The 13827-nt window shown below is 35.3% G+C and overlaps 1 pseudogene; it reads left to right on the top strand.

The window, feature by feature from the left end:
- Nucleotides 1-100: 100 nt before the first annotated feature.
- LOC115987908 lies at nt 101-4686 on the top strand (annotated as a pseudogene).
- The last annotated feature ends 9141 nt before the right edge of the window (nt 4687-13827 follow it).

A 13827-nucleotide genomic window follows, 5' to 3' on the forward strand; every position in this document is an offset into this window, starting at 1 on the left:
TGAATCACCACCAAGGACTGACATGTCATCTGAGTCTTGGAGATATGAGAGCGCAAGGGTGAATTTCTTGCCACAAGATGTTGCATCAGCACCAAGGACTGACATGTCGTCTCCGTCTGCTTGGAGGCTCAGTGTGCGGGAGTTCCCTGCAATAGCTGAAAGTAGAGTTCGTGAGGGTGGTTTCTTCACACTCCAAAGCCTTCTTCATGACTCTCTCTCTCTCTCTCTATATATATGGAAAATACTTGTTCTACGCCAGTGTACGGACATACAGGTGTGCAACAACTGAAATCATGTACCATCATCTCACGATTTCAGTTGCTGAAAAACTGTGTGTACGTACGCACTGACGTGCAACAATCACTGTTTTATATGTGTGCGTGTGTCTCTGCATGTATAGTTTTATCAAGGCACTCCACATATGGCTTGTTGCGTTAAGGTGTTATGCATGGAGTTGTAATATCAAAATCATTTTATGTTTTCTTAGTATTCTTTACCAAACTTGATGTTTGGTTCTTTTGGAAAAAGAAACATCAATATTTGAGAACTTTAGGATGCGTTCATTCACCTCCTTATCCATTTACTAGTGATGAACATTGAACATAATGTGATACTCGTACTCTTGACTGCAGGGAAAAGAAACAAGGTTGCTGATTATTACGAGAAACAAGAGAGGCTCCTTGAAGGGTTTGTTGAGATGGAGACCGTCACTGAAACAGGTTGTATGCCTGGAAGTCTAACAGAGGTTGGTCGTGTTCACCTTGATAATGAAGCTAATTTCTGAGTTTCGTTGCATAAATAACAATATTGAATGACTATTTGTGTTCATGTTTTGCTTCTTTATGACTATGACAAAATTTTGACCAAATGAAATGGTTAATGAAAAATTCACCCCCTCCTTAGGATGAGATACAGCAGCTAAAAATCAGAAACCAATATTTTTTCATTGTTATTCTCAGAATGAGATGCAGCAGCTTGCAAAGGGTGAGAGGATGGCGATCTATGTATCAAACATGGCTAACGTCGTCCTCTTTGTGGCAAAACTATATGTTTCCATTGAGAGCAGATCGTTGGCTGTTATTGCCTCAACCTTGGATTCACTCTTAGATCTCTTGTCAGGGTTTATATTGTGGTTTACAGCCAATGCCATGAGAAAAAAAAAACCAGGATCGTTATGCAATTGGAAAGAACCGGATGCAGCCAGTGGTGAGTCATCCAATCCAATCATTTAAGTTGTTGAAACTTGAGACTGATAAATAATGAGTTTTCATGTGTACTTAGGCTGTGTTTGTTTTAGGTGAAAATCACTCCAGGAAATGTTTTTCCGTATTTATGGGTGTTTGGTTGCGCATGGAAAATGCATCTTCCGGAAATGCTTTTCAGTTGACCTGTGTTGGGGTGTAAATTGATTTCCGTTTTTATTTTACCTTCAAATATCATTTTCCGGAAAACAGAGAAAGAGCTGAGTGAGAGGGAGATTGCGCCTACGCGCAGAGAGAGAGAGAGAGAGAGAGAGAGAGAGAGAGAGAGAGAGAGAGAGAGAGAGAGAGAGAGAGAGAGAGAGAGAGAGAGAGAGAGAGAGAGAGAGAGAGAGAGAGAGAGAGAGAGAGAGAGAGAGAGGAAGAAGAGACTGAACCCAGAAACTTACTCCGACGAACCCAAAAACCGACTCCGAGGAACCCAGAAAACCCAAGACCGAGCTCGTTCGTCGAGCAATGCCCAAATCCATTTGTCAAACCCAGAAAACCCATTCGATCACACCATCTCAGACCCTCATCGCGTCGATCGCACCATCGGTGAGATCATCGCACCCCAGCACCAATCCACCCAAAACCAATCGTTCTCGTCGCACCCCAAAACCGATCATCCTCGACCCAAATTTGTCGTCCCCGATCACGATCTCGCCTTCGCTCCGATCGCGATCGCAGCACCGCGCCGCGCGATCTCACCTTCGCCTCTGCTGCGCGATCTCGCCTCTCGTCGAACCCAGTCGCCTCTCTCTCTTCCTTCTTCTCTCAATTTGACCGGATTATGATTTTTTTTTTCTGGGTTTTATTTGTGTTTCTGGATTGAGGAATGAAATTATATATTTATTTGGCAGCTGAGAAAATGTGAGCAATAAGTAGAAAATGTGTTTTCTATTGTGTTTTCTATGGTATTTTCAACAACATAACCAAACACCAGAAAATATTTTTCACAACATTTTCTGAAATGCAACCAAACACTTAAAAATATTTTCCTTTCCTGAAAATAGCATTTCCGGAAAATAAGTATTTTTCAGAAAATATTTTACATGAAACAAACACAGCCTTAGATACCGTTGCATCTATGGCTCATATGGTTTACTCAGAAGTTGGTGGAGTGAAAATTATGCATCTTCAACTAATGAAATTAGAGTTAACCCCAAAGATGCCAAGATTATATGTTTTGAAAGTAGGTTAAAAAATGACTGACTTTTGGGGATGTGGACCCAAGGCATGCAAATAATCACATCTATAAAAATGACAATGTTTTAAACTAACAAATAATTTGCAAATTTAGCTTGAGCTTGCAGGGAATCATGGTTTTTGCAGCAATAATGGCAACTCTTGGATTACAAGTTCTGCTTGAGTCTGGTCGAGAATTCATTTCAAAGGTATGCAACTTTGTGCTCTGACCTATATATGTTAAGGATATAGATGGCTGTGAACAGGGGTTTGAGAAGGGTTTGAAAATTAGCTCCCTTATGTGACCTTGATTATTGGTACCTTAAGGATGACATAAGTTTTGAGGTACTACCGAAATGTATAAGATCCTACTTAGATCACATTCTAAGTTGGTGAATGCAACAAAAATGGACTATGGTGACGAAACTTTTCGTCACGATATGTTCTTATTTCGTTGTATAAGACATATGGTAACGAAACATCATTTGTCACATAATATTGGCGGTCATCTTGGTAATGAAAATTTTTGTCACTAACATATTTAAATTTGTTTAATATAAAAAATGATAGGTGATGAAATTTTCATCGCTAAACATTATATTTAGAAACATTTGAACATGACTATTCTAAATTTCTAATTTTTGTAGTAATTAATTTTCATTTCATGTGTTATTTCAGACCCATCATAAAACTGATTCAGGGAAGGAGAAATGGATGATTGGGATAATGGTCTCTGTAACCATAGTGAAGTTTTTGCTCATGGTCTTTTGTCGAAATTTTAAAAATGAAATTGTTAGAGCCTATGCTCAAGATCATTTTTTCGACGTTATTACAAATTCAGTTGGTTTGGTAGCAGCTGTTCTGGCCATTCGATATTATTGGTGGATTGATCCTATTGGAGCTATTATAGTGAGTTCATAAGTGACTATTTTTTTCCCTATCTTTCAGCTTTAATGCACTTCTGATAATTGGGTTTATTTGTACTTTAATAGTATACAAAACACATTCTCTAAGTTTTACCATAATTTATTTCAGTCGTTTGATTTTATTTTCATTCATTTCAGTTTTGTAAATTTCAAATTTATTCAATTAAGGTTTTACTCTAAAAAAAAAAAAAAAGCTTTATTGTCAACTTCCTAAAACTATCACAATTACTAGTAGATAGCGGTGTGCATAGGTTGGGCCAGGTTGTAGGTTTTTTCAACTCAATTCATTATGACTAGTAGGTTAAAAAAATCCAATCCAACCTAACCCAACTCATCACAGGAATCCAACCCAATCCACGTGAATCTGGTAGGATCCATGTGTTATACTTTTTTTTTTTTAATTACTTTTATTATTATTAGATTAAGAATTAGAACAACACTATTACAAATAAAAGCAAATTTATAACTAAATAATCTTTGAGTATAACACTAACCAATACAAACATCATAAGTAAAACTTAAGGTTTGAGTTTTATTTAGGAAAATGGGCAAAAAAAAGTAAATAACAAAATTGAATAATATATTTTTAAATATATATATTTTAATTTAAATATATATTAAATATAAGTGGATCGGGTCGGGTTAGAAGGATTTGTAAATTTTATGACCTAAACCTAACTTGACCCACTGTAAATTAAAAAAAAAAAAAAAAAAATTCACAACTTAACCCAACCTATAAACCCTTAAAAACTGACTCAACCCGATGGGTTGAATTGGATTAGGTCAGTTTTTGCAAGTTGGTGAGTTGGCTGCATACCTCTACCAGCTGCTATGTTTTGCATGAAAAAACTAATGGTTTTCACTGTAATGTCTCATATTTTAAGTGAAATGCCCACTATTTGTAGCGTGAGGATAAAATATTCGTTGGCTCCTTGGAGTTAATTCTTAATCTAGCTTTCTATATTGATGTTTTTGAACCTGTGATGCAGATAGCATTATATACAATGAATACATGGACAAAGACAGTCATTGGGAATGTCTGGTCACTAATTGGGAGGACGGCACCACCTGAATTCTTGGCAAAGCTAACCTATCTCATATGGAACCACCATAAAGGTATCAAGCACATTGACACAGTAAGAGCATACACTTTTTGTTCTCATTATTTTGTGGAGGTTGACATAGTTTTGCCAAAAGAAATGCTTCTGAACAAAGCTCATAATATTGGTGAGTCACTGCAAATAAAACTTGAGCAACTCCCAGAAGTTGAGCGAGCTTTTGTACATACAGATTTCGAGTGTACTCATAAACCTGAACACAAGAGAAAGGTTTGATGACAATGATGATAGTAGAAATGAACAGAGCTCAGCCTCTCTAGAGCACTAGGACCTTCAAATGAGTTGCTGATTTAGTTTATATGTGATGCAATATCTATAATGTTATATGTAAAATAATGGAAGCCTTGCAATTGATTTGTAAGCCTCCTCTTGTGCTATCTCATCCTACGTTGTAATCTTCTTTTTTTTTTTTTTTTCTCTAATTTGTTGTTTTGAAGAATTAAATATGTATGATATATTACCGTTCAGTTGTAAAAGAATTGTATGACTACAAAACACTTTTAAGGCTATTGTTTTCTACCGTTCAGCTTAAGAGAGTTTCTCATTCAGCCATGAAACTAGTCTTGGAGACTCTAAAGATAGTTTCTCATTCGGCTGTTATAAATGAGTCATGAGAGTAAAACTCATATTTTTTTTTCGGTGAACAAAGGAATTAACATTAACTAAGAAACACTGCCAACAACAGCAACATTACAGAGTCTGGGACGGTAAATGCCCATCTTATCATAATACAGCAGGGGGAGGGGAATCAAAAACAAAAGACAGCACATTAGAAGCCGATCCCCATTTAGCTAAGGCATCGGCACAAAAATTTGCTTCCCTGAAGCAATGAGACAATTTAGCTTGAGGCAGGTGCAACAACAACACCCTACAATCATCAACAAGACCAGACAAGTCTCCATTAGTATTGACATTGCTAGAAACTAAGGAGATTGCTGCGGTTGCATCAAGCTCTATTTCCATAGCATGGCAGTCCCTCTCAACACACAACCTCAATCCTTCCCTCAAGGCCACAACTTCGCGGCTATACTTGAGCTAGCACTAATGGTTTTTGCAAAACCCACTATCAACTGACCGGCGCTATCTCTAAGCAAACCACCACACCCTACCTTTCCACTAGAAGTGTCTACTGCACCATCAGTATTAAGTTTAAGCCAACCCTCTGCTGGCTTCAGCCATTTCACCTGTCGCACTTGCCTATCCTTCCCCATAGTAGGCTCCAGCACACAGTACAAAAACTCACGAGCTTGCATTTCTACCACTTGAACCAAATTTGGGTTATTTGGTTGCTGCTTGAAGGCCAATCTATTCCGCTGGAGCCACAGATTCCACAAACCAAGTAGAAAAAAATCTCTCCAATTAAAATCCTTATTAGGTGCCTTAGAGGAATCTAAAGCATTCTTTTTGATCCATGACTTAAGGTCGTCCATGAATGATTGTTTGAGACTAACAGGGCAGCAAGAATGCTCCCAAAAGCTTTTAGCTGTCGGGCAGTCCCTCAGAACATGGGAAATGCTTTTCTCCACATCTGAACAACTATCATAGCCACCCAAATCGCCAAAACCACGATGGGACAAGATGGCTTTAACAGGTAAGCTCATATGTAAGCACTTCCAAAGGAAAATTTTAATTTTTGGCAAAATCTGGAGTTTCCAAATCCATTTGCCTTGAAAATCCGGTTCCTCTAGGTTCTCATCTATTGCCAATAAATAAGCATTTCTTGGGTCAAAGTCCCCATTTAAGCTAGATATCTAGCTCCTATGGTCCTCCCTCATAGCATATCTCCTAAGAGGGGTAGCTCTAACTGCCATTAAGATGTTCCTAGGGAAGACAAAAGAGATATTTGCTAAATCCCAGCCATTATTCATAACAACATCCGAAATGGACACCTCACTCTCCCCTTGATTTAAAGGACCCTCAATAAGGGACCTAATTGTGCCAATGTTCAGCCACTTATCATTCCAGAAACTCAACTGGCTATTGCAGCCCACTGTCCACTTAGAGCCCTTTTCACAAATGCTTCTTCCTATCTTCACTGCATTCCACGGTCTAGTATGAGCCTTGGCCTTTCTAGTATGCCCAACCATGTACTTTTTCCTCAACACATCAGCCCATCCCCCACTCTTGGAGTTCTCCATCCGCCAACATAATTTTGTAGCTAAGGTTAAATTTCTTCCCCTAGCTTCCTGAATGCCCAAGCCTCCACGACACTTTGGTTTGGTGACTTTCTTCCAGCCAATCATATGCAGTTTTTTATGCTCTTCCGTCGATCCCCACACAAAATTCCTATTAACCTTATCAAGATTGTTAAGAACTCGGGTAGGCAGCATGCACCCCTGCATAACATAGGTAGGAATAGCCGAGAGAACTGATTGGGCAATGACTACCCTTCCCGCCATCGATAATAAGTTAGCTTTCCAACCTTGTAGCTTATTTTGCACCCTTTCCACCATGAAATTAAATCTTGAGATGTAGATCCCGGATGCTTGATCGGGAAGCCCAAATACTTACCAAGATTCGGTGTCGAATGAATGCCCAGCACCTCACATAACTCCTCTCTAGTTTCAGGACAAGTATTTGGGGAAAAATACACCTTAGACTTATGCAGGCTGACTTTTTGCCCCGACAACTCATAAAAGGTATCTAGAGTCTCTCTCACACTGATACAATTCTTCAAATCAGCTTTTGCAAAAAGGACAAAGTCGTCGGCAAAGAAAAGATGGGAAAAAGCTTGCCCACCTCTGGAAGCCTGGACCGGATCCCACAGATTTTCCTCACATCTTCGTGAAATAAGGAAACCAAACACTTCCATGCACATGATGAATAAATATGGGGAGAGTGGGTCCCCTTGTCTAATACCCCTAGACGGATGAAAAGGCTCAAGTTTCCCTCCATTTAGGAGAACTGAGATCGAAGAGCTAGACACACAGCTCATAATGAGCTTGATTAGAGAAGGAGGCAGCTTGTAAAGCTCAAGAACATCCATAATAAAATGCCATTCAAGCCTATCATAGGCTTTCTCCAAATCTATTTTGATGGCCATAAACCACGTCTTTCCTTTTTTGAGTGTCATTGTGTGAATAAGCTCTTGGGCAATGATCATGTTATCCAACCCCATTCTTCTTGGAACAAAGGCAGTTTGAAGGGGTGATATGAGATGCAACAAAGGTCGGAGTCTCTTGACTATAATCTTAGTGACCACTTTGTAAATTGTGTTACATAGGCTTATAAATCTAAAGGAAGCCAGGCAATCAGCCCCCAGATGCTTTGGGATGAGGGTAATAAAGGTCTCATTTAGGTGAGGGGGCATGGTTGAGCTATGAAACACCTTGAACACTTCATTTATCACCGAGTTACCAACTTGCTGCCAGTAAGCCTAGAAAAATCTAGCGTGAATCCCATCAGGCTCAGGGGCTTTGAAAGGCTTGAGACTCCAGAGCCCCTCCTTCACTTCCAAACTAGTCAAGTTTGCACATAAAGTACATCATTCAATTAAAGATTGCATATCAACTATTTATTTAAAACTCTATACATCATACCACATTTAATAATATTTCAATAAACTCCCACTTGGGTTGAATTTTCAAATGAATATTAGAATTGATTAATTGTGGTTATACGTGCTTACTTTTTAATATGTGATATGATGATAAGACATATTAAGATTAGAGGGTGTAAAACTTGAGTATTACACCATATCTTTATAGAATTTAATTTTTTACAAAATAGACTAGAAAACCAACAATAAATGAAGAGTGCAAGATTATAACAAAAAAAAGTTGAAGAACAAAAGGAAAGGGGAGTAGATAGAAGCCAACATGAAAATTGGAACAAAGGAGATAGAGCAGTCCATTAATTAAGTACAAAGAAAGCATTTAAAAAAAAAAAAAAATCAAGATTTAAAGTAACAAGGTGATCAATGAGTAGAAACAAAAAATTTGGGGATTGATTTCTTGAGAAAAGATGGAGAGAGTGAATTTTTTTTTCCTTTTGTTATTATTATTATTATTTTATAATTTCTCCTTTTTTTTTATTTGAGATAAGGGTTAAAATTACAACTTACCTACCTGTGATTTGGCTGAAATTTAAGTTGCTTACCCGTGGTTTATAATTTGGCACTTTACCCATCTGAGGTTATCTCAGTTAGGGTTCTGTTACCCACATTTGTTAAAATTGAGGTTAAATATGTATTTTTGCTCTTTTTTATGTCTCTCTCTCCTCTCAAAACATAAAAAAACATAACAGAACAAGAGAAAACAAGATCAAAAGTGAGGGTTTTGTAAAAATTATGAACAAACATTACCACCACCATAGAAGCTTATGCCAAGAATCATCTTTAGCAAAAACGAATTCCTTCATCCATTTCTAAGCAATCAACGAAGCCATAACATTTAAAGCTTAAATCAAACCAAAAAATACCCAGACTATTCACTAATTAATAGAACGAACCCCTTGCTTGTATATTTTAAAGAAGAATAGAAGGTACGAGTATCACACTATTCACTACTGACAGTTGAGAAGATAATGGAAGAGGGTTATGATTCTACTATCTATAGGGAAGGAAGAAGCCCAACTTCAAGAGACAACAACTATGAATATTCAAATCCCAATAATTCTGAAGAAGAAGACGAAGAAGAATCAAGCTATAATCATCAAACCAAACGCCGCAAACATGCACTATTAATCTTAGAAGATCGAATCATCTCCTTACGTCACTCCAGCATTAAAGCTTAAAGGGGTTTGTTATGGCTTTTTAATTCATGATGATGATGATAATGTTGTTACCTATTATAATTTATCATGGACTATGTTGAATACTATCTCTCTAAGAACAAACCCAGCCTTTCTTCTTAGATCAGTTATGGAGTTATAACAAATTTGAAGTTTGATTATTATTATTATTATTATTTTTTTTTTGTGGGGGGGGGGTGGGGTGGGGGTATTTTTTGGTTTGATTTAAGCTTTAGATGCTATAGCTTCATTGGTTGCTTAGAAATGGATGAAGGAATTCATTTTCCTAGAGATGATTCTTGACATAAGCTTCTATGGTGGTGGAAATGTTTGTTCATAATTTTTACAAAACCCTCTCTTTTTTAACTTGTTTTTTTTTTTAAATGTTTTGCGAGGAGAGAGACATAAAAGTGAGCAAAAATACATATTTAGCCAAATTTTTAACAGACAGAGGTGGGTAACGGAACCCTAACTGAGATAATCTTAGGTGGGTAAAGTGCCAAATTTCAAATTATGGGTAGACAACTTAAATTTCAGCCAAAACTATGGGTAAATTGTAACTAGCCCGTGAGATAAACACTGTCTCTTAAGCTTGATCTCTTGGCAAATTTTTCAAGTCTTGAACGTTTGATTTTATCAATAAATTTGTTTGTAGAACTATTAATTCAGATTTTTAATTTTGATAGGAACCTTGGATTTGTATTTTAAGTTTGTCTCTTCATCTTTTGCATTTTGGGTTCTCTTGATATTTTAAAAATTAAGAAACTGCATTCTATTGGCTGATAGATGGGACCTTAAATTTTTTTTTTTTCTAGGTGAAGGGGCCTTAATTAAAATGCCATTGTGTAGGAAAAATGAATATAATATATTTTCTTAATTAATAGAGGAACCTTCTTCCATTTGGGGTTTGCGGCGTTTGCCTACTGGTTTAGTCACCTTAAGCCACGGCCTAATTTGTCTATATAGTATCGTATATGACGTGCTCTTGATGTTGTGCTTAAGCAGGGAAACTAAAGATTCAGCCCACCATATCAACTTTGGCGATATTTATGAGAAGTCTATCAAGTGTTTGTCCGAATATCTATTTGGAGTCGCATGTATTAATTTCAAGATATTGGCCTCTTTTTCTATAGGTGTGTCTCTTTCTGCCGTGGCCTTTGTGGGTTTTACAAACTTTGTAATTGATGTTTATTAATTGAATAAAGTTCTCCTTTAAAAAGAAAAACATTTGTGATAAAATTGATATATGGGTGCTTTAGACCACTAGCATCCTAGTATTCTAAAAAATAAAAAATTGCTATTTTGACACATCAAAACGTTATTTTATCTATTTTAATATATTATTTTACAATACACCGTACATCACGTCTTCTATTCTTTTATCACTTTATTTAAATATTCATTTTAATTATTTCTTTCTTCTTTTTTTATTCTTTCTTTTTGGATTTCTTGTCCCAACGCACGTGCAGAGAGAGAGAGAGAGAGAGAGAGAGAGTCACATTTTTGTGTGGGAAAAATGTGGATTGAATGAAATAGAGTGTAACAAATTTTTATAGTAAATAAAAATGGGGAGAAGAAAAGTCAAAATAAAACGAAAATGAAGAGATAGAAGAATTATAATGTTAATGTATAGAGTAGTGGGAAGATAAAAAGGTAAAAGTGAGGGGGAAATGTAATTGTAAGATGGATCATTAATAAGAAAAAAAAATAGTTACAAGAGAGAGAGAGAGAGAGAGAGAGAGAGAGAGAGAGAGAGAGAGAGAGAATGTTGGAAAATAAGTGGATGATGTGGTAGCTGATGTGGCTCAACAGAAGCGTAACAATAATAAATGTTATACTTCAATTTTTAGATATATATATATATATATATATATAGATATAGATATAGTTGTTGGGTGGTCTCCTCCTCCAATTGCGAGATATAAAGTTAACGTCAACAGCGCGGTATTCTCGGCCCAAAAATGTGCTAGTGTGGGAGTGATGATCAGAGATTCAAATGGGCAAGTTATTGCTTCTCTATGTAGGAAGTTGAACTCTCCTTTGGGTGCTCTAGAAGTGGAGGCTAAGGCGTTTGAAGTGGGGTTGGAGTTTGCACGAGATGTGGGTGTCCATGCACGAGATGTGGGTGTCCATGACTTCATTCTTGAAGGGGGATTCTTTGGTCGTTTACAACGCACTTTGTGGTTCCTCTACACCACCATCTATGATAGCACCTGTGATACGGGGTATTTTGATGTCTTGTGGGCCTTTAGATAGAATTGATTTTTCCTATGTGAAAAGGCAAGGTAATAGACCTGCACACTTGTTAGCAAAGCATGCTTTAGGCGTTGCAGATTATTTGACTTGGATGGAAGAGACCCCTTGCTTCCTAGAGCAAGCTCTTCTCCATTATATACACTTTATTTGATTTTCTTAATGAAAGTTGCAGTCTTCCCATCCAAAAAAAAAAAAAAAAAAAAGTTGTTGGAAAATAGGTGAATGATATGGTCGTTAATGTGACTCAATAGAAGCATAACAACAATAAATATTACATTTCAACTTTTAGATATATATAGATATAGATATAGATATAGATATAGATGTTGAAAAATAGGTGGATGATGTGGTCACTGATGTAGATTAACAGAAGTATAGTAACAATAAATGTAATGTTTCAGTTTTTAGATATAAATATATATATATATTTATATATATATTTTATATATAATAGATTTATAAAAAAGAAAAGAAAAGAAAGAAGATATATATAAAGATAGATATAGATTGGTTTTTCTATTAAAAAAAAAAAAAACATATAATGCACCATAAACCCCATTTTTCGAACAAAATTACTGACAATATCAATCAAATTGATCCATAAACACTTATCAAACAAAAAATAAAAATGCAACATTAATCATATATATATATATATATATATAATTCAAGAACAAAATTTTCTCAAAAAGAAAGGAAAAAATTTACTCACCTTTTCTTGGGAGCATGTGCTTTTTTGTTAATGGAGATCATTGACTTTCGTTCATATGAACAATGAATGAGATGTAGGGGGCTCTTATTTCAAGAATATTTGAGTAGTAAATATTAAATTGAGATTGAAGCTATGTAATTAATGTGTTGCACCAAAATTAAGAAAAAATTTCTCAAAAAAAAAAAAAATTAAGAAAATTTTTGGGACACATGTCATGACATTAGCCCACAATTGAAATTCAATTTGAAATCTAATTTTGATTTTCTCTTAGTTTTTGGTTTTAAATAAATAAACAAATATATATATATATATATATATATTAATATGATGAGATTTTATGTGTTTCACGAATGTAAATTAAATCTCAAATTTGGATGAATAAAGGGTTCAATCTTTGCTTATACTAAAAACCGATTGATGTCTTAGTTTGAAAATAAAGAAAACAATCATCAGAAATGAACATTATAAGTTAAAATTCTATTAAAAAAAATCTTAAATTTGGATGAATGAAAAATTGTGAAATAAAATAATTATAATATTAATAAAAAGTCTCTAGACACATGTGTGATGAGGTTAGCATAAATTATAGATTATAAATGTGGACATATCACATAACTTATCTATATATATATATATATATATATATATATATATAACCGAAGCCTCTTACCACTCCACAATTTTCCACATCAGCATTATTTAAATAAAAAAATAAAAAACAAAAAATCAGTAAAAAAAAATTACTTAACCTACTAAAACACTACTAATCACACGTTTAAACCTCTTTGCAACTCTCTTACCTATCCTACTAAAACACTACTAATCTAGAAAGTATATTGAAGGTTTTAACTTATGAGTCGTACTTTGTTCTAGAGAAAATTTTAGGTTTTGTGATAGACTGAGAGCTACCACGTAATATCTCTATTTTCTTTTCTGTTTTTCTAACAAATATCTAATATTGTTTGACATGGAAGATTTTTCATAGTATCACAAGAGGTTTGAAATTCTGTTCTTTAACACATAATTTTGTTGTACGCAGACAATAGTGTTTTTTCGAAGTTCTACAACTAATGATGAAGGCTGATTCTAAATCTTCTAGACTATCGTTTCAAGAAAGCCCTCAAAAATCCTACACTTTAGGGTTTGTGGACACAATCCTACACTCCATGGCTGCATTTTTTATGCTTCGAGGCGTGGATGGAAGAGTACTAAGGTGTTTAAATTTGGTTTGTTGATTTACTTTTGATATTGAGTTAAAGTTGTAATGGCTACAATTCCTTCTCCCTCCCGTATTTGTGTTAATCCTTCCTTGCAACATTGAAGGTTCTATTCTTAATTTTTATTCTTCCATTCAGTTTTGTTTAGATTTAATCTTCTCGATTTTTGTTCTAGAGATTGGGCCTTCTGCCAAAAATAAATTGAATCAAAGTTAAAGGTATGCTAATTTACAATTAAAATTTTCCAATTTCTTGGGTTTGGATTGTCGATTTTTGTTTTTTGGTTAGAATTTTTTCCTGCTTGGCAAATATTTTTTTACTGTATTTGAAAAAAAAAAGTTCTTTTTAGGGTTTAATCTAATTTAGAATTGTAGATTCTCACATTGCAGTTGATGATAAGTATATGTGACTGTATGTATGCATGCTTTGGGCTAGCTTTAG

This window comes from Quercus lobata, chromosome 4 (assembly GCF_001633185.2).
Source record: "Quercus lobata isolate SW786 chromosome 4, ValleyOak3.0 Primary Assembly, whole genome shotgun sequence".
Classification (NCBI taxonomy): domain Eukaryota; kingdom Viridiplantae; phylum Streptophyta; class Magnoliopsida; order Fagales; family Fagaceae; genus Quercus; species Quercus lobata.